The sequence below is a fragment of the Armigeres subalbatus genome, chromosome 3 (assembly GCF_024139115.2).
Source record: "Armigeres subalbatus isolate Guangzhou_Male chromosome 3, GZ_Asu_2, whole genome shotgun sequence".
Lineage (NCBI taxonomy): Eukaryota > Metazoa > Arthropoda > Insecta > Diptera > Culicidae > Armigeres > Armigeres subalbatus.
In genome coordinates this window covers 57,455,419-57,476,113 of record NC_085141.1, presented here as the reverse complement: position 1 = coordinate 57,476,113, position 20,695 = coordinate 57,455,419, and the positions used below count along the sequence as shown (strand labels likewise).

Sequence of the window (20,695 nt, the reverse complement as noted above, 5' to 3'; positions counted from 1 at the left end):
CATTGTTTTCAGTAGTGGTTTGAAGATTTGCAAACTAAGTTTTTCATTTTCGTACTCGGCAAAATCGGGCACCGCTGTAACTCAGTAAATTTTAGAACTATTGTTCAGCAAAAATATTGTTTATTACAGATTCTCAGCAAAAAAAGTACTGTGTCTGAAACTTTCACTTTCACCGAGATCTCAGGCAAAAACCAAGTCAGCTTAAACTCGGCGGTGCACACCTCGGAAAAATAAATAAAAAATGCTAAGGTCTCGGCGAAAAAAAAACAAGTGTTTGCGATGAAAACAATGCCCCTACCAAGAATGCATGTTAATATTGTTTGATATTCCGCCACTCTTGGAACAAGCTCCGATGCGAAGTGGTTCACGGTAGCAGCATTTTCACTTCGTGTTTAATGAGCTTTTAACATGCATACCTCGGCTCACGTTAATCTGTTTTCGTTCCAGCGAATACTAAATTTAAGTCATCCACCATCTCTCATAGTAAATTTAACGAGCAAGCTTTTATTAACAGCACTCACCGATTCATTCAACTGCTACACGGTTTGTTCTCCGTCGGCACGATTATCTCCTCCATCGAGGTGGCGAAATTGAATCCAACCTAATACCCCGAGTGCTTACATTGGCTCATAAATCGTGCGGCAGCTTCCAGCGTGGCTTGCCGCACATATGCTGATTCCCTACCCTGATTGCGGAATATGGGAAGCGCAGCTCTGCTGTGGCTGGTGCCACTATCACGGTCACAATTCACTACAGGTCTCGGCTTTCCGGGAAGGGAGCTTTGCGTCTGGAACGAGAGAAGAGATAAAACGAACGGGAAACAGTCAGTACTTGGTTAAAGGATTACGCCCAAGGGATTCAATTATGGAGTGGGTTCCCCGAATACCATTGTAGGTTCCAAAGGGATTTTGCGGATTTCGGAGCGTTTGGTAACTTTCGGAAAATGTTGATGTTTGACAAACTTAGGAATTTATGGCGAAGAGAATTGAGCAATAAGGATGAAGTGTTTATTCATAATCTACTCGAGTGTATGAAATATAGACACTGATTTTAGGATTATATTTTTGCCCTTCTTGTATATTCAAAGAACGTAGAAAGGCTACAGAATCACTTCAAACCCGATCTTTTGATAGAAAGCCCGGAGACTTTGTGTTATACATATCTAAACCCTCATTTGAAAAGGGCGTAACAGCTATATATGTAGACGGGGAATCGGAAGGAATAAGTTTTGGCTGTTACGCCCTTTTCAAATATTGGTCTAGATCAGTGGTCCCCAGCATGCTTACTATCAAGGGCCGCACAGACATTTCGAACTGTTGAAGCAGGCCGCAGTACATTTGCAACATTTGTTCTTCAGTTCTTATTGCATATTAAAAAATATTGAACTGAATATTTCATTCCTGTGAATCTTTTTCAAACAAAATATGTACCTGTATGGACATTTGGTTCTACAGGTTTTATCGCCTTAGTTGGCTTTTTATCGATTCTGTAATTTTGATCTTATGTTTTATATAGTTGATGTTTATGGGACCATAAGAGATTCTTGGCAGCATCCACTTAAGATTCTGAGCAAAATTCGTTCGATATTCTGAACACAATCCGCCTGAAATTCTGAACAAGATTCTTTTGCAATTCTAAACAAAATCCGTTCGGAGTTTCAAACATAATCCGTTTGGAATTTTGAAGAATATCCGTTCGTGATTCTGAACAGAAACCCGATCGAGATTCGGAGCAGTATCCTTTCGGAATTCATTTGAAATTTTCAATAGAGTCCGATTCGGATCTTGTTTGAAATTCTGAACATAATCCGTTTGAAGGTTCTGAACAGAAGCTTTTTTCGATTCTGAAAAGAATTCGAATGGTATTTTTAACTGAATCCATAGTTGATAATCAGCGTGTTTTCAGGAAATAAAAACTCCTGCAAAGTGTCAGTTTAGTTTTACTAAAACCTAACCTATTTTGAAAAATAAAAGCATTTTTATTACGGAGCAATGTTATTATTATTATTTATTCAGACTAAGGCCGAAGTGGCCTGTGCGGTATATAAGAGTCTTCTCCATTCGGCTCGGTCCATGGCTTCAAGTCGCCAACCACGCAGTCTACGGAGGGTCCGCATGTCATCTTCCACCTGATCGATCCACCTTGCCCGCTGCGAACCTCGCCTTCTTGTACCCGTCGGATCATTGTCGAGAACCATTTTCACCGGGTTATTGTCCGACATTCTGGCTACGTGCCCGGCCCACCGCAGTCGTCCGATTTTCGCGGTGTGAACGATGGATGGTTCTCCCAGCAGCTCATGCAACTCGTGGTTCATTCGTCTCCTCCACGTACCGTCCGCCATCTGCACCCCACCATCGATGGTGCGCAACACTTTCCTTCCGAAAACTCCAAGTGCGCGTTGGTCCTCCACGAGCATCGTCCAGGTCTCGTGTCCGTAGAGGACTACCGGTCTAATGAGCGTTTTGTAGATTGTCAGTTTGGTACGGCGGCGAACTCTATTCGATCGGAGCGTCTTTCAGAGTCCAAAGTACGTACGATTTGAAGCCATTATGCGTCTCCGAATTTCTCTGCTGGTATCATTTTCGGCAGTAACCAGTGAGCCCAAGTACACAAATTCTTCTACCACCTCGATTTTGTCACCACCGATGCAAACTCGAGGTGGGTGGCTCACTTTGTCTTCCCTTGAACCTCTTCTTATCATGTTGAAGCGGGCTTGGTAGTCATATGACTACTGCTTCTGCCTCATACGCAGGAGGTCGTGGGTTCAATCCCAGGTCCGTTCCATTCTCCTACTTTGTATCTTTCTCTTTATTTCTCATGTTCTAGCAATCGCTAGAACTGGAAATGGACTTCCATACCGTTTCCATTACTATTCCTATACCTTCAACTTGAGTATTCTACCAGTAATCTGCTAGAATTGGAAATGAACTATAGAGCTCGTTTCCTTCATCCAATTAGAAATTCCATCAGTTACCTTCTCCTATCTATCACATTGGCAGCTCGTTAACCAAGACGGACCTCTGCCTCTCCAACCTAACCCAGAAATTCCAACAAATTCCGCATGAACTCGTGGCAAGTGCAGAGGTATATTCGGCTTGCAGTGGGCGAGTGATTGCATCATCATTTCCTCCCCTTCCCTACATTGACTTGCATTCTGACGTGGCAGGCGCCAGTATGACCTAACAAATGAGATCATCAGTACTTGTACATTGAAGATGTGTGCTAGTCCCAAGCAAACATCTGTTGGTTCCCTGTGCAAGAACAGCTGATCTGGTCATAATGGAGTAGCAACTACGAGCAGTCAATTAAGCTCAAGCTCAAGCCCTTGAACCTCTTCTTATCATGTAATTCGTCTTCGACGTGTTGATATCTATATCGTCGGCGAAGCCAAATAGCTGGACAGACTTATTGAAAATTGTACTACTGCGGCAAAACTTCCTCCTCCAAAATCTTGGTAATGACCCTTTGCAGCGCTCTAGCTAGTGCCTCACCACCGTGTTTAAATAGTTCTCCTGGTCCAGGGGCTTTGTTCTTCTTCAGCCGGCCATTCTCCTGCTGGATTTTCTGAAGATCTTCTTCTTCTTATTGGCATTACATTCCCACACTGGGACAGAGCCGCCTCGCAGCTTAGTGTTCATTAAGCACTTCCACAGTTATTAACTGCGTGGTTTCTAAGCCAGGTTACCATTTTTGCATTCGTATATCATGAGGCTAGCACGATGATACTTTTATGCCCAGGGAAGTCTAGACAATTTCCAATCCGAAAATTGTCTAGACCGGCACCGGGAATCGAACCCAGCCACCCTCAGCATAGTCTTGCTTTGTAGCCGCGCGTCTTACCACACGGCTGAGGAGGGCCCCTGGAGATCTGGAGCCGATAAAATTATGTCCTGCGCGCGTTCTCCCAGATCCATCGCCGTACCGCCATCTTCGTCTGCCACATCGCCATTCAGGTGTTCTTCGTAGTGCTGCCGCCACCTTTGGATCACCTCACGCTCGTTCGTAAGAAGGTTCCCGTTTATGTCCTTACACATATCAGGCTGTGGCACGTGGCCCTTACGTAAACGGTTCAACTTCTCATAGAACTCTCGTGTGTTATTAGCGCGATACAGTTGCTCCGCCTCTTCACGGTCTCGATCTTCCTGCTGGCGCTTTTTTCTCCGGAAAATCGAGTTTTGTCTATTCCGCGCCCATTTATATCGTGCCTTGTTCGCCTTCGTGCGGTGTTGTAGCAATCCTGCCCATGCTGCATTCTTCTCTTCCACAAACTGCTCACATTCCCCGTCATACCAGGCGTTTCTCTGATCCGAGGGCACCGTGCCTAGTTCAGCGGTTGCGGTGCTTCCAATGGCAGATCGAATATCTCTCCAGCCATCTCCAGGAGACGCGTCGCCCAGCTGCCCTTCCGTTGGGAGTACCACTTCCAGCTGCTGCGCGTCTACCTGGACTAGTCTACCGTCTTGTTGCCGCCCACTGTTAAGCCGCGGCGTTCGACTTCGACGTGTGTTGTACACCGTCGAGAGTTTTGAGTGCAGGCATACTGCAACGAGGTAGTGGTCGGATTCAATATTCGCACTGCGGTAAATGTGGACGTTCGGTACCGTTCGTTTACCGTCGATTAGAACGTGGTCGATTTGGTTTTCCGTTTCTTGGTTAGGTGATCTCCGTGTGGCCTTGTGGATATTTTTGCGGGGAAAGAAGGTGTTTCGGACTACCATTCCGCGGGAGACTGCAAAGTTTATGCATTGTTGGCCGTTGTCATTCGATACGGTATGCAGACTATCCGTATGTCTGCTCCAGCTGTGCATAGAACGCTTCTTTCTTGTTGTCGGGTCTCCCTTAGTGTGGGCTGTGCACGTTGATGATGCTATAGTTGAAAAATCGGCCTTTTATCCTCAGCTTGCACATCCTTGCGTTGATTGGCTGCCACCCAATCACGCGTTGGCGCATCTTTCCCAGCACTATGAAGCCGATTCCCAGCTCGTTGGTAGTGCCACAGCTATGGTAGAAGGTAGCCGCTCGATGCCCGCTTTTCCACACTTTCTGTCCTTTCCAGCAGATTTCCTGCAGCGCTACGACATCAAAGTTGCGGGAATGTAATTCATCGTAGATTATCCTGTCGCAACCTGCGAAGCCTAGCGACTTGCAATTCCATGTTGCAAGCTTCCAATCGTGATCATCTATTCGTTGCCTAGGTCGTTGCCGATTGCATTGAGTCGTATTATCTTCTATGTCGTTCGTAATGGTTGTTTTTAAACCTCATGTCTCGTCGAAGGGCCGTCGTGTCAGGTCTGTTTGGTGTCTTACCTAACACAAGGACTTGGGCTTGTACGCTTTGAGCGACACAGGGTCGCTTTGGCGAAGCCTACTTGCGGTTACATGCAGCTTTCCAAAGAGGTTTAACAGTGTCAAACCCTACCACATCCTAGGTGGGCACCACATTTCGCAGATGGCCTGGAGAGGGATCAGCAAGCCAGAATAGTCCCTGCTGCCCACGCTTTGCAAACAATTAATCAATGAAAATGATTAGCTTCAAAGATATGAAAACTCTATATTTCTTGGACTTGACATTTTATAGCGACAAGTTCGGTACCAGCCGAAAAATTGATTGAAGAAGACATACGATGCAATGAGGAATGCAGAAGATGTTTTGGTGATTGTACCCCGTTTGGCATAATGTTGTTTGGCATAAAGTCGTTTGGCATAATGGCCGTTTGGCATAAGGTCATTTGGCATAATTGTTATTTGAGCGGTGTAATGGATAAGTAAGATTTGTTGAGCCATTCAGTTACGTGATTTCCTTCATATGAGCAATAATTGGGAATGAAGTTGTACGGCGTGACAAATTGAGAATAAAGAAGCTTCCTGTCAAAATGGAACCATTTGATATGTTGACGCACCTACCAACAAGATAGATCAGCATTAAACTAAATTGACATTGGATTTTTATTTTCCGTAAGGGCAAGCCAGAGAACTTGAGCAAACAGTTTCTAAGAAAGGACCATATCTCCCCTTACATTGAACCGAGCGAACCAAATGCTTGAATTGAAAGAAGGAGTCATATCCTCTCTGGCTTCTGCTGGGTAAATGCATCCTTTTAAAAAAGAGATCATTATTTCCTTTTCCTTAAGTCGAGCGAATACCTGAATTGAAGGAAGAAATCATATCGCCTTTTGCCACCTGCCGGGCAAATGCACCTTTTGAAATAATGGAAATATCTTCCCGTGTCTTAAACCAAGCAAATTCCTGAATTCAAAGAAGGAACCTTTTCGACTCTATGACACTACCCATATATCCATTACCCATAATGCCATTACCCCAAAGGCCACTACCCCGAACGCCATTACCCCAAATGAGCCAGTACGTCAAGTAGTCCTGATTTTTTAAATTTCAGTGAAAAAAAAATAATCAATAGAAATTTATTTATTATTGATGTGAATGATTACTACCGTCAACTGGGGGGAAGATGATCATTGAGGTGAAGATGATCATTTGATGTGTCAGTCAAAAGTGCCAATATTTTATATGAAACGGTAGTCAACAATATTCTCCGTTCAAGTAATGTTACCGCTAGGTAGAAATCCGAGTTTTTCGATTATATCATGAAAATGTATTTTGTGGAAGAAAGAGAGAGATAGTCATAAATGACGCTATTTTCGTTTAAAATATTGACTTCGTAGACTTCTTTACGTAGTAAAATCAACATTCATACAAATAACCTAGTGTATTTTGACTACTAGGTTATAATGATTTTAGTAGAGCTGTCTTGATCAACTTCACCCCAAACCAGATTACTCAAAAAATATGTGATAATTTAATTTATTTTAATAAATGCGAACGCATTTCAGAAAACTAAAGTTGTTGATTATTGCAACGTATAGCAGTACATGTTTTGAAAATATTTGTGTCGATTTAAAATGAACCGTTTGTTTGAGAAACTGCATATGTAACATTTTTGGCCAAAATGAGATTTTTATATATTCGGAATCCTCTTCCAAAAGTACATATTCTGGCAAAAAATACGAAAAAAAAAATTTTGTTCAGGAATGTATGAAAATTTTTTCGTTTGTTTGAGAAACTACATATGTCCACGTACTTTGAAGAGCAATTGTGGAGTACTGCTTACATTTTTTGCACTGAAAGTGCCTCAGGGTGTTGAGTTTTGCCAAAAACTATTGATCTGTATCGAAGAAATCGAAAGATTCGGTGCAAATTTGATCAAAAACAGTTTTTTGTTGTTTTCTCGAAATAGTGTAAAATGGACTTATGCAGTTTCTCAAACAAATGATTCAAATGTAAACACACATTGTTATTGCATGTTTTGTCTTAAAAATGATCATCTTCCCCCCAGTTGACGGTACATGTTTTACGACTTATTCAATAGCAGGGCGACTCCAGTTGAGTAAATAACACAATTTCGTAGACGAGCCAGCCTCGGGCTGAAAGCCTCCTTAATAAAGACACACAAAAAAATAACACAATTTTTACAAGAATTTTTATCGTTCATCCTTCCTTTTTTTCGATCCTTTTACAAGGTTCACCGTGTTGGACTCGCGATTCGTTTCATCGAACTCGAACTGTATGAAAACTGTATAGAACGAATAGTTCTCGGTCTATGAACTCTCATTACATATCATGTACCTTTGAAGACTGTTTAAGTTGAGGTGAGAATTTCGAAGCATGTTCTCATGCTGGAGGAAATTTCAGCCCACGGCGACTGGGCTTGAGACGGCTCACGAACATGAATTTAAATAGAATAAATGGGTAGAAAAAGTTGCTTCTGAAATTTGTCGGCGATAAACCTTACTGTGACAAGAAGAGCATGACGACAAGACCCTAGAATAAGAAAATCTCTTCTGTTCGTCGAATATGCCCATGCTCATTCCATGGCAAGGAACAGGCATAGTTTCGTTATACAGTCGCTCCTCCACATCTCGATATTGAAGGGACCATCGAGATAGGGAGAGATCGAGGAATGGAAGAAAAATTGAGATGGGCACTAGATCAAAAAAATCTCGTGGCTAACGACAACAAAACAAATGTCATCTCTTGTTGTTGGTATGTTTGTTATTTATTGTTAGAAAATTGATTATATCGACATAAGGAGAGAAAATCCCGAACAATGTATGACCAGAACACATCGAGATAGAGAGATATCAAGATAGGGAGGTTATCGAGATGTAGATTGAAGGGTCCGAGAAAACCGTCTACAAAGGGAGAGGTATCGAGGCATAGAACATCGAGATGTAGAGAGTCGACTGTACCTTGCAAACGCGATCATTTAAAGGTGGTGTTATCTCTTTTGATCGCCTCATACTGGGCAAACGCGTTTTTCATACGCAAGAATTTTCAACTCTGTTCGCTTTAAACCGAACAAATGCGTTCATTAAAAGAAGGCATCATCTCCTGTGTTTGCCTTAAATCGTGCAAATGCGTTCATTAAAAGAAAGTATTACCAACTCTGTTCGCAACCAGCAAATGTGTTCATCCAAATGTTTGCCTTAATCGGGCAAAAGCGTTCAATTTATTTATTTATTTATTACACACCGTCTTCGAAAATAAATCGTACTGACAAAAGCTTCATTGGAAGAAAGCGTTATCAACTCTGTTCGCTCTATATCAGGCGTATTGGCGTTCACTAAAAGAAGACATTATCAACTCTATTCGCCTTGAACCGGGCCAACGCATTCATTTAAAGGTGTTATCTCCTATGTTCCCCTTATACTGGGAAAATGCGTTTATTAAAAGAAGGCATTATCAACTCTGTTCGCCTTATATCGGGCAAATGCGTTCATCTAAAGAAGGTATTATCACCTGTGTTCGCCTTAAACCATTATCCTCTGTTTGGTTTATATTGGACAAATGCGTTCATTAAAAGAAGACATTGTCATCTCCGGGGCCCTCCTAAGCCGTGCGGTAAGATGCGCGGCTGCAAAGCAAGACCATGCTGGGTTCGATTCCCGGTGCCGTTCTAGGTAATTTTTTGGTTTGGAAATTGTTTCGACTTCCCTGGGCATATAAGTATCATCGTGTTAGAATGCAAAAATGGTAACTTGGCTTAGAAACCTCGCAGTGAATAACTGTGGAAGTGATTAATGAACTGCGAGGCGGCAATGTCCCAGTGGGGGATGTAATGTCATTGGAGAAGAAGAAGAAGATCATCTCCGTTCACCTTATACTAGGCAAATGCATTCATTTGAAAAAAGGCATTACCTTCTCTGTTTGCCTTATACTGGACAAATTCGTTCATTCAAAGAGGTATCATTTCCACTGTACACCTATGTTAATAGAAAGAAGGTGTTATCTCCTCACTTACACCATTTCGTAGGATAGAACTTTTCCATATAATAATGGTGTAGAATGATAATTTAAGTCAAAAATGTTTAGTAAATAGAATAAATAGAAGCTTTATTGCGTTTCTCTGAGTGACTCTTAGTAGTATATAATTTTGTTCTAAACAAATTCTTTTCAAAGATTGTCGTTTTACGATTCAACGCTATTATTTATTTATTTATCATCAGACTAAGGCCGGAGTGGCCTGTGCTACACATAAAAGACTTCTCCATTCAGCTCGGTTCATGGCTGCACTTCGCCAAACACGCAGTCTACGGAGGGTCCGCAAGTCATCTTCCACCTGATCGATCCACCTTGCCCGCTGCGCACCTCGCCTTCTTGTGCCCGTCGGATCGTTGTCGAGAACCATTTTCACCGGGTTACTGTCCGACATTCTGGCTACGTGCCCGGCCCATCGCAGTCGTCCGATTTTCGCGGTGTGAACGATGGATGGTTCTCCCAACAGCTGATGCAATTCGTGGTTCATTCGCCTCTTCCACGTACCGTCCGCCATCTCCACCCCACCATAGATGGTACGCAGCACTTTCCTTTCGAAAACTCAAAGTGCGCGTTGGTCCTCCACGAGCATCGTCCAGGTCTCGTGTCCGTAGAGAACTACCGGTCTAATTAGCGTTTTGTAGATTGTCAGTTTGGTACGGCGGCGAACTCTATTCGATCGGAGCGTCTTGCGGAGTCCAAAGTACGTACGATTTCAAGCCATTATGCGTTTCCGAATTTCTCTGCTGGTATCATTTTCGGCAGTAACCAGTGAGCCCAAGTACACAAATTCTTCTACCACCTCGATTTTGTCACCACCGATGCAAACTCGAGGTGGGTGGCTCACTTTGTCTTCCCTTGAACCTCTTCTTATCATGTAATTCGTCTTCGACGTGTTGATATCTATATCGTCGGCGAAGCCAAATAGCTGGACGGACTTATTGAAAATTGTACTACTCGTGTTAATCCCTGCTCTTCGTATTACCCCTTCCAAACCCCTTCGTATTACCACGATCCATCGTCGCTTTGATTGGTCCCAAACGATTGTATCATATGCGGCATTGAAGTCGATGAATAGATGATGTGTGGGCACGTTGTGTTCGCGGCATTTCTGCAGTACTTGGCGAATAGCGAACACCTGGTCCGTGGTGGAGTGTTCGCTCATAAAACCCGCCTGGTACTGTCCCACGAACTGTCTTGCAATTGGTGCTAGTCGACGGCACAAAATTTGGGAGAGTACCTTTTAGGCGGCGTTCAACAATGTGATTGCGCGGTAGTTGCTACAAACCAGTTGATCGCTATTTTTGTAGATGGGACACACGACACCTTCCATCCATTCCTGCGGCAAAACTTCCTCCTCCAAAATATTGGTAATGACCCTTTGCAGCGCTCTAGCCAGTGCCTCACCACCGTGTTTAAATAGTTCTCCTGGTAGATCAACCGCAGGGGCTTTGTTCTTTTTCAGCCGGCCATTCTCCTCCTGGATTTCCTGGAGATCTGGAGCCCGTTTATGTCCTTACAGATACCAGGCTGTGGCACGTGGCACTTACGTGAACGGTTTAACTTCTCATAGAACTTTCGTGTGTTATTAGCGCGGTACAGTTGCTCCGTCTCTTCACGGTCTCGATCTTCCTGCTGGCGCTTTTTCCTCCGGAAATCGAGTTTTGCCTGTTCCGCGTCCGTTTATAACGTGCCTCGTTCGCCCTCGTGCGGTATTGCAGCAATCTCGCCCATGCTGCATTCTTCATTTCTACTAACTGCTCACATTCGCCGTCATACCAGTCGTTTCTCTGATTCGGAGCACCGTGCAGCGGTGCTTCCAATGGCGGATCGAATATCTCTCCAGCCATCTTCAAGAGATGCTGCGCATAGCTGCCCTTCCGTTGGGAGTGCCACTTCCAGCTGCTGCGCGTATTCTTGGGCTAGTCTACCGTCTTGTAGCCGCCCAATGTTAAGCCGCGGCATCCGACTTCGACGCGTGTGTTACACCGTCGAGAATTTTGAGCACAGGCATACTGCAACGAGGTAGTGGTCGGATTCAATATTCGCACTGCGGTAAGTGCGGACGTTCGTTAACTTTCGTTTACCGTCGATTAGAACGTGGTTGATTTGGTTTTCCGTTTCTTGGTTAGGTGATCTCCGTGTGGCCTTGTGGATATTTTTGCGGGGAAAAAAGATGCTTCGTACTGCCATTCCGCGGGAGGCTGCAAATTTTATGCATCGTTGGCCGTTTTCATTCGATACGGTGTGCAGGCTATTCGGTCCGATGGCCGGTCTTTACTTTTCCTCCCTTCCTACCTGTGCGTTCATGTCGCCGATGACGATTTTGACGTCCCGCAGTGGGCATCCATCATATGTCTGCTCCAGCTGTGCATAGAACGCTTCTTTCTCGTTGTCGGGTCTCCCTTAGTGTGGGCTGTGCACGTTGATGATGCTATAGTTGAAGAATCGGCCTTTTATCCTCAGCTTGCACATCCTTGTGTTGATTGGCTGCCACCCAATCACGCGTTGGCGCATCTTTCCCAGCACTATGAAGCCGATTCCCAGCTCGTTGGTGGTGCCACAGCTAGAAGGTAGCCGCTCGATGCCCGCTTTTCCACACTTTCTGTCCTGTCCAGCAGATTTCCTGCAGCGCTACGACATCGAAGTTGCGGGGATGTAATTCATCGTAGATTATCCTGTCGCAACCTGCGAAGCCTAGCGATTGGCAGTTCCATGTTCCAAGCTTCCAATCGTGATCATCTATTCGTTGCCTAGGTCGTTGCCTAGGTCGTTGCCTAGGTCGTTGCCGATTGCATTGAGTCGTATTATCTTCTATGTCGTTCGTAATGGTTGTTTTTAAACCTCATGTCTCGTCGAAGGGCCGTCGTGCCAGGTCTGTTTGGTGTCTTACCTAACACAAGGACTTGGGCTTGTACGCTTTGAGCGGCATGGGGTCGCTTTGACGAAGCCTACTTGCGGATACATGCAGCTTTCCATAGAGGTTTAACAGTGTCAACCCCTACCACATCCTAGGTGGGCACCACAACTCGCAGATGGCCTGGAGAGGGATCAGTAAGCCAGCATAGTCCCTGCTGCCCACGCTTTGCAAACAATTAATCAATGAAAATGATTAGCTTTAAAGATATGAAAAATCTATATTTCTTGGACTTGACATTTTGTAGCGACAAGTTCGGTACCAGCCGAAAAATTGATTGAAGAAGACATACGATGCAATGAGGAATGCAGAAGATATTTTGATGATTGTACCCCGTTTGGCATAATTCCGTTTGGCATAATGTCGTTTGGCATAAAGTCGTTTGGCATAATGGCCGTTTGGCATAAGGTCATTTGGTATAATTGTTATTTGAGCTGTGTAATGGATAAGTAAGATTTGTTGAGCCATTCAGTTACGTGATTTCTTTCATATGAGCAATAACTGGGAACGGAGTTGTACGGCGTGACAAATTGAGAATAAAGAAGCTTCCTGTCAAAACGGGACCATTTGATATGTTGACGCACCTACCAACAAGATAGATCAGCATTAAATTAAATTGACATTGGATTTTTTTTTCCGTAAGGTCAAGCCAGAGAACTTGAGCAAACAGTTTCTAAGAAAAGACCATATCTCCCCTTACATTGAACCGAGCGAACCAAATGCTTGAATTGAAAGATGGAGTCATATCCTCTCTGGCTTCTGCTGGGTAAATGCATCCTTTTAAAAAAGAGATCATTATTTCTTTTTCCTTAAGTCGAGCGAATACCTGAATTGAAGGAAGAAATCATATCGCCTTTTGCCGCCTGCCGGGCAAATGCACCTTTTGAAATAATGGAAATATCTTCCCGTGTCTTAAACCAAGCAAATTCCTGAATTCAAAGAAGGAACCCCAAAGGCCACTACCCCGAACGCCATTACCCCAAATGAGCCAGTACGTCAAGTAGTCCTGATTTTTTAAATTTATTGTTTATTTCAGTGAAAAAAAAAATCAATAGAAATTTATTTATTATTGATGTGAATGATTACTACATGTTTTACGACTTATTCAATAGCAGGGCGACTCCAGTTGAGTAAATAACACAATTTCGTAGACGAGCCAGCCTCGGGCTGAAAGTCTCCTTAATAAAGACACACAAAAAAATAACACAATTTTTACAAGAATTTTTATCGTTGATCCTTCCTTTTTTTTTTCGATCCTTTTACAAGGTTCACCGTGTTGGACTCGCGATTCGTTTCATCGAACTCGAACTGTTTGAAAACAGTATAGAACGAATAGTTCTCGGTCTCAAAACTCTCATTACATATCATGTGCTATCTTTGAAGACTGTTTAAGCTGAGGTGAGAATTTCGAAGCATGTTCTCATGCTGGAGGAAATTTCAGCCCACGGTGACTGGGCTTGAGACGGCTCACGAACATGTATTTAAATAGAATAAATGGGTAGAAAAAGTTGCTTCTGAAATTTGTCGGCACTAAACCTTACTGTGACAAGAAGAGCACGACGACAAGACCCTAGAATAAGAAAATCTCTTCTGTTCGTCGAATATGCTCATTCCTTCCATGGCAAGGAACAGGCATAGTTTCGTTATACAGTCGCCTCTCCACATCTCGATATTGAAGGGACCATCGAGATAGGGGGAGATCGAGGAAGTGAAGAAAAATTGAGGTGGGCACTAGATCAAAAAAATCTCGTGGCTAACGACAACAAAACAAATGTCATCTCTTGTTGTTGGTATGTTTGTTATTTATTGTTAGAAAATTGATTATATCGACATAAGGAGAGAAAATCCCGAACAATGTATGACCAGAACACATCGAGATAGAGAGATATCAAGATAGGGAGGTTATCGAGATGTAGAAAGCCCAAGGGTCCGAAGAAAAGAAGGGTCCGAAGAAGGGTCCGAGAAAACCGTCTAGAAAGGGAGAGGTATCGAGGCATAGAACATCGAGATGTAGAGAGTCGACTGTACCTTGCAAACGCGATCATTTAAAGGTGGTGTTATCTCTTTTGATCGCATCATACTGGGCAAACGCGTTTTTCATACGCAAGAATTTTCAACTCTGTTCGCTTTAAACCGAACAAATGCGTTCATTAAAAGAAGGCATCATCTCCTGTGTTTGCCTTAAATCGTGCAAATGCGTTCATTAAAAGAAAGTATTACCAACTCTGTTCGCAACCAGCAAATGTGTTCATCCAAATGTTTGCCTTAATCGGGCAAAAGCGTTCAATTTATTTATTCATTTATTACACACCGTCTTCGAAAATAAATCATACAGACAGAAGCTTCATTTGAAGAAAGCGTTATCAACTCTGTTCGCTTTATATCAGGCGTATTTGCGTTCAATTAAAGAAGACATTATCAACTCTTTTCGCCTTAAACCGGGCCAACGCATGCATTTAAAGGTGTTATCTCCTATGTTCCCCTTATACTGGGAAAATGCGTTCATTAGAAGAAGGCATTATCAACTCTGTTCGCCTTATATCGGGCAAATGCGTTCATCTAAAGAAGGCATTATCACCTGTGTTCGCCTTAAACCATTATCCTCTGTTTGGCATTTATATTGGACAAATGCGTTCATTAAAAGAAGGCATTATCCGGGGCCCTCCTTAGCCGTGCGGTTAAATGCGCGGATGCGAAGCAAGACCATGCTGGGTTCGATTCCCGGTGCCGTTCTAGGTAATTTTTTGGTTTGGAAATTGTTTCGACTTCCCTGGGCATATAAGTATCATCGTGTTATAATGCAGAAATCGTAACTTGGCTTAGAAAACTCGCAGTGAATAACTGTGGAAGTGATTAATGAACACTAAGCTGCGAGGCGGCAATGTCCCAGTGGGGGATGTAATGTCATTGGAGAAGAAGAAGAAGAAGATCATCTCCGTTCACCTTATACCGGGCAAATGCATTCATTTCTCTGTTTGCCTTATACTGGACAAATTCGTTCATTCAAAGAGGTATCATTTCCACTGTTCACCTATGTTAATAGAAAGAAGGTGTTATCTCCTCACTTACACAATTTCGTAGGATAGAACTTTTCCATATAATAATGGTGTAGAATGATAATTTAAGTCAAAAATGTTTAGTAAATAGAGTAAATAGAAGCTTTATTGCGTTTCTCTAGGTGACTCTTAGTAGTATATAATTTTGTTCTAAACAAATTCTTTTCAAAGATTGTCATTTTACGATTCAACGGTATCTGTGGGTGTTAAAAATAGTAATAGTAAGTAGAAAACTACAGATTTGAAATGTATTCGGGCTAATGGATTTTCGGGGTAATGGATCTCGGGGTAGTGTCCCATTCGGGGTAATGTCTTCGGGGTACATGAGTGGAGCCACCAATTCCTCTATTGACTTCTGCCGGGCGAATGCATTTTCTGAATGAAGGGATCATATATTCCTTTGCCTTAAACCGAACAAACGCCTGAATTAAATAAAGGAACAATGTCGTCTCTTACCTTTTGCTGAGCAAATGCATCCTCTGAATGAATGAATCTCATCTTCCCTTGCCTCTAACCGGCTAAATGCTTTAAATGCAGGAAGGAACCATATCATCTTTTGCCTTCTACTGGACCTTCTGCCATCCTCTGAAAGAAAGGGATCATATCTTCCATCGCATTAAACCGAGCAAATGCCTGATTTGGAAGAAGGAAGCATATCGTATTTCGCCATCTACCGGGCAAATGTATCCTTTGGAAAATGGAACCATATCTTCTCTGATGTAACTGTCGGGAAGATGCATCCTTTGAAAGAAGGAATCATATCCATCATATCATATCCTCATTTGCCTCAAAACGAAAAAAGAAAATGCATCCTTTGAAAGAAGGAATTATATCTTCCCTTTCCTAGAACTGAATATTGCATACATTGAGAATAGGAACCATACATATTCTCCCTTGTGTTATGCCTGACAAATGTATTATTTGAAAAGCATATACACTTTAAACTTATGAACGACAAAGTATGCTTTTAAAGAGATGAATATCATCCAGAAATAACTTCATTTGCTTTTTATTGCCTTTTTTGTGTAAAATTGTTTTTGATCTTGAGCACTTACAATTTTGCTATTTGACTCTCCATATTTTGTAGTTTGTTAGACCAGAGATAAAAAGATTTTAAGTGAAATAGGCATATAATAAAAAATCTATCAGAGTACCTTCAAGCAGTGATTTGATAGAATCTGAACTTTAATTCGAAAAAAAATTAAAACATCTCTCTTATAATGTTAAATTGACAATCATTATACATAATTGAACACATTATGTATAAGTTTCGAAATTGATGATTACACAACTATTATGCCAAATGACCATTATGCCAAACGGACATTATGCCAAACGGCCGTAATGCCATCTTCTCTTTTTTCTTCTTATCTTTCTATATATAAAAATGAGTTTACATTTCTTTTGAGGCAATATAACTCACGAACGGATTGACCGATTTGCGCGGTTTTCTTACTTATCGATTTGTCTTGAGGTCCGCTGTGTTTATATATACTAAGAATTGGTTAATTCGACGGGAAAATTTGGAAAAAAAATCAAAATACAACGTTTTCATGATATCTGAAGAAAGCCATCAAGCACCAACGAGAAGAGCAAAAAAATCAAGTGATTTCCTTTTTAAACTACTTTTCATCTTCGAGTTAAGTAAACGTCAAATTTATTGTATTAAAAGTTCTGTTAATAACACAGATAATTATGAGCACTTTCCATTGTTATCTCTGGTCTTTAGTACAATTAAACGTGATCAAACAATTCGCATTGTACCTAATATATCATTCTTCCAATCCGATTAGCTATTGATATGAAATTGAAATGATTCATTAAATTCGACGAATAAAGGCAAAGAAAAATAATTTCATCTTCAGTGACTCTCCTCCAGCACACCCAGATCTCATTAGTCATGTTGCTAACAAACTGCTACACAATCCGCCCAGCAGGAGCATCAATGGCCTTTAATCAGCATAATTGCAAGTCATTGCCATCAAAGGCCAAATCAATTTCTTTCCAATAATACGGCCCCATACCTTTTCATTTCAGTTTGCCCCATCAAGGGGAAACCTTTTCACTCATACCAAGGCGGTAGCAAATTCAATCGTTATCAGTTCCGTCCATTGCGTATCTGTGTTGGCAACCAGACGTAGTAATTGTGCGTTTCCACATTGTGAAATCATCCTACGAACCCACCAATGCCGACCTGAAATGGTGCAGGGTCTTATCCCATTTGGTCCGCATCAGGCGAGGGTGAGTCCTCCGATGCCGACAATATTTTCATGCACACACGTAGGTACGAATATCGTTAGTGTTTAGGTCCCTCAACGGTCCTTTCGTCCATTTGTCCGCACATGAACGAATGTCCACCACGTTTTCTCGATTCGAGTGACGCATAATCCGGTACTCCTAGATAATTTGCCGCAGATAAAATCGAATCTTTCGCAGAATCGATGGTACCAAATGACTGCAAATAAGTAGTTTTGAGTAGCGGGTAAGGGAGTTCGTGCCGAGGACAGACCCTCGGGGCCCTCCGTGATCAACAAATCCGATTCCTTTGGGATACTTGGTTTCAGTGGGTGGTTTTGAAATTTTGCAAACGTACGGGCCTCGAATAAGAGATATCATCTATTCGGTACAATGTTTGCTTTTTCGTCCATCCGTAAGTATGTTCCGTTTTGCGATGGGCGACCCGAACTCTTGAAGGGGAAACAGTGAGGCAAATAACGAAAAGCTCAATTCACAGTGCACAAATCGAATGATTATTTAGGCAAATGGATATCCTTTCGAGTTGAAGCCACTGCTGAATGCTTCTTCTTGTGGACAATCTATCTTGTCGTATCCCACCTGCTGAACCCTTTCTTGGGATGGCTCTTTTCACGATGCCCCAGGCCCGTCGTCAGAATTCCGTTTCCGGTTTCGATAACGAGCAAACGAAGTTGGTTGAGATATGCATCCTGGGGTTGTTTCTCCTGCTGAAAGGCGATACGGGGTGGCGCTCTGACTGGTAATATGCTTCGGCACGGACCATACATTGAACATTGATTTATCTTTGATCGGAAGATCCGGTCGATTCCGGTGATGGAAGTATAGTCGTTTGGAATGGTAACCAGATGAATGGGAAATTGAACTTTCCCTAACCTAATAGATTTATTACGCATTAGGTTCAAACTGTATATTGGTTCCTCTTTTGCTATTGGACGAGCACCTTTGAAAAATTGTTTATTTGTACGATTGTTTGTGATTACTATTTCGAGCACTGACGTATCGTTCGAATCCACATGTCCTTGTTTTACATAGGCTTTGAATTCAGGCTGGAAATATTGGGCCGATGCCCACGTAGCGTCTTTTCAAACTGCGAGCACGCCGCGTCCACGCAAGGTACCCAGCATCAAATGTAGTCGTGAACACGTATACGTGTGCATTACTCCATTTGATACTGGGTTCCTCGCGTGGGCGCGGCATGCACGCAGCTTGATAAAACGCTACGTGGGCATCGGCCCTAAGGAATGGTGTCAACGTTTAACTTATAGTCTGGCAGCACCAAAAGCATTATTCAAGATTCAAAGTTTCACGAAAGAAAACTTATTGCAAAAAACACCTTTCCAAAAACTCGTACAGAAAAACCTTTTCAATTATAATCGAGCGCTATTCATCATTCTGTCGTCCCGTTCAGACGACACATCCAGGAGCGTCCCATTCACGTGAATTGCTCACCACATAAATTCCGACCCCCAAATGATTAGCTTCGCACATGAACCAATTTCGATTTGAAGCTTTCTACTGGAACGTGGTCGCCTGCCAACAACGCAAGCTAACAAGCAGGCCTGCCTCAATGTCCCCGACTACTGGTACTGGTACGGTGTGGGCATGCCAAATTTGCATAATTTTCGAACCGTTTCCCTCGGCCAATCACCAAGTTTTGTGGCGACGTCTACTCCAGAGCGGAATGGTATTATGTAGCTTAGGTATACCGAGTTGCGGCTTACGGGCTGTATACCAGAGAAGGCCCCAACAATGTGCGACTTGCCGAACCGGAGTGGTCCATTTTGATTGGTATACGTGATTAATAAATTAGAATAAATCTTTTTTAATAGTTTCATCATTCTAATTGTAATTACCTTCGAATCGATTTAAATACTGAATTTGAACACGTGGTCTTTTAAATTTGTGTGCGTATTTGTTTACACATGACTCTCATACCTTGATCGGGATAATGTGGTACTGCTTAGGCTACTATTTTTCAGATTCGCTTCACTGCAGCGAAAGAAGGAGAACATCACGGTTGAATAACATATTTTAATAAATATTAATGTGGACTAAGGGGTGCAGTTGGAGAACCTTAGGTTTGCATCAACTAAGCGAAAGAGTAACCCTTCTGCTGCAGTGAACGCGAACAAACGATTGCGTTCCGACGCTTTGTCATACCCGGATCTTCTGCAGTCTGGCCACTGGCCAAGGCTTCAAAAATTTCCCTTGGGAAACCCCGAACGATAAAAGTTGCATGTCGGAATGTCCGTGTGGCATGCTCAAGTAATTTCGTTATTCCATTGTCCATTGACGACCATGACTAACAAAGTCAGGAGGAATTCGGGCGCTTTGTATCATTTTTATTCTCGACCGGGGTCGTCGCTGCCTCGGTGCTTTTGAGTCACGGTGCTCGTGAATTTTTCTTTTATGCAAATTTCACCCCAAGACTGGGGGAAGGCTGCTGCGAAAAAAAAAACGTCCACCATGGACTATAACGAGTTTTGAAACAAACTTAAAAAAGGTATGGAGTTTTTGCATAAGGTTTTGCGGGACATTGGCGACAACAGCAGGAGCAACACTAGTCGAAGCTAGATAGTGTTTTCTGCAAAAAAAGAAATATGAAAACTACGACGATTACGGTACGACGTTGTCTCGCCCACAAAGCAACTAACAGGAATGCTGTAATGAATTCCTCTATTCTGTGGGAGGAACGAAGAATTTAATTTTTCTTCTAATGACTGTCAACGATTCTGATGTTTTACGACGTTTGACTAGGGAGTTGAGGAGAAGTTTTGGAGGTGATTTCTGGGTAGTGGCAAAGCAAAGCTTGCTTTTTGGATAACTTATCTCACTCAGTTTTAAGTTTGTCAATATTGAAAGGAAATAAACAGAATAGTGAAGTTATGCGTATAAACGCAATATATCAAGTGACCAGATTTTTCTTGGGCCAATCCGGGACACCTTATCAACGCCGTAGCGTGTGGTTGGCCGGGTTGACCTCTAGGGGGCGCCAAAATAAAAAATACGCTATTGGAAATTTAATTGAATTTTATTTGTTAAGGCAGTGGCTCCCAGCCACATCGCACTCGGGATACGGTTGATGCCATTTCGAGTAAATATTCGCGAATTTCGATTCGAATAATCGTTTTGGCGG

At 42.5% G+C, this 20,695-nt stretch overlaps 1 protein-coding gene across 3 annotated transcripts in view; it reads right to left on the bottom strand.

The window, feature by feature from the left end:
- The window catches only part of LOC134220065 (dipeptidase 1), an 833,398-nt gene that overhangs the window by 141,801 nt on the left and 670,902 nt on the right, over positions 1-20,695 (bottom strand). For all 3 annotated transcript variants that reach the window (XM_062699016.1, XM_062699017.1, XM_062699018.1), the window contains one exon: positions 522-787. The gene's annotated coding sequence lies outside the window, so the exon portion shown is untranslated. The remainder of the gene's footprint in view (positions 1-521; positions 788-20,695) is intronic.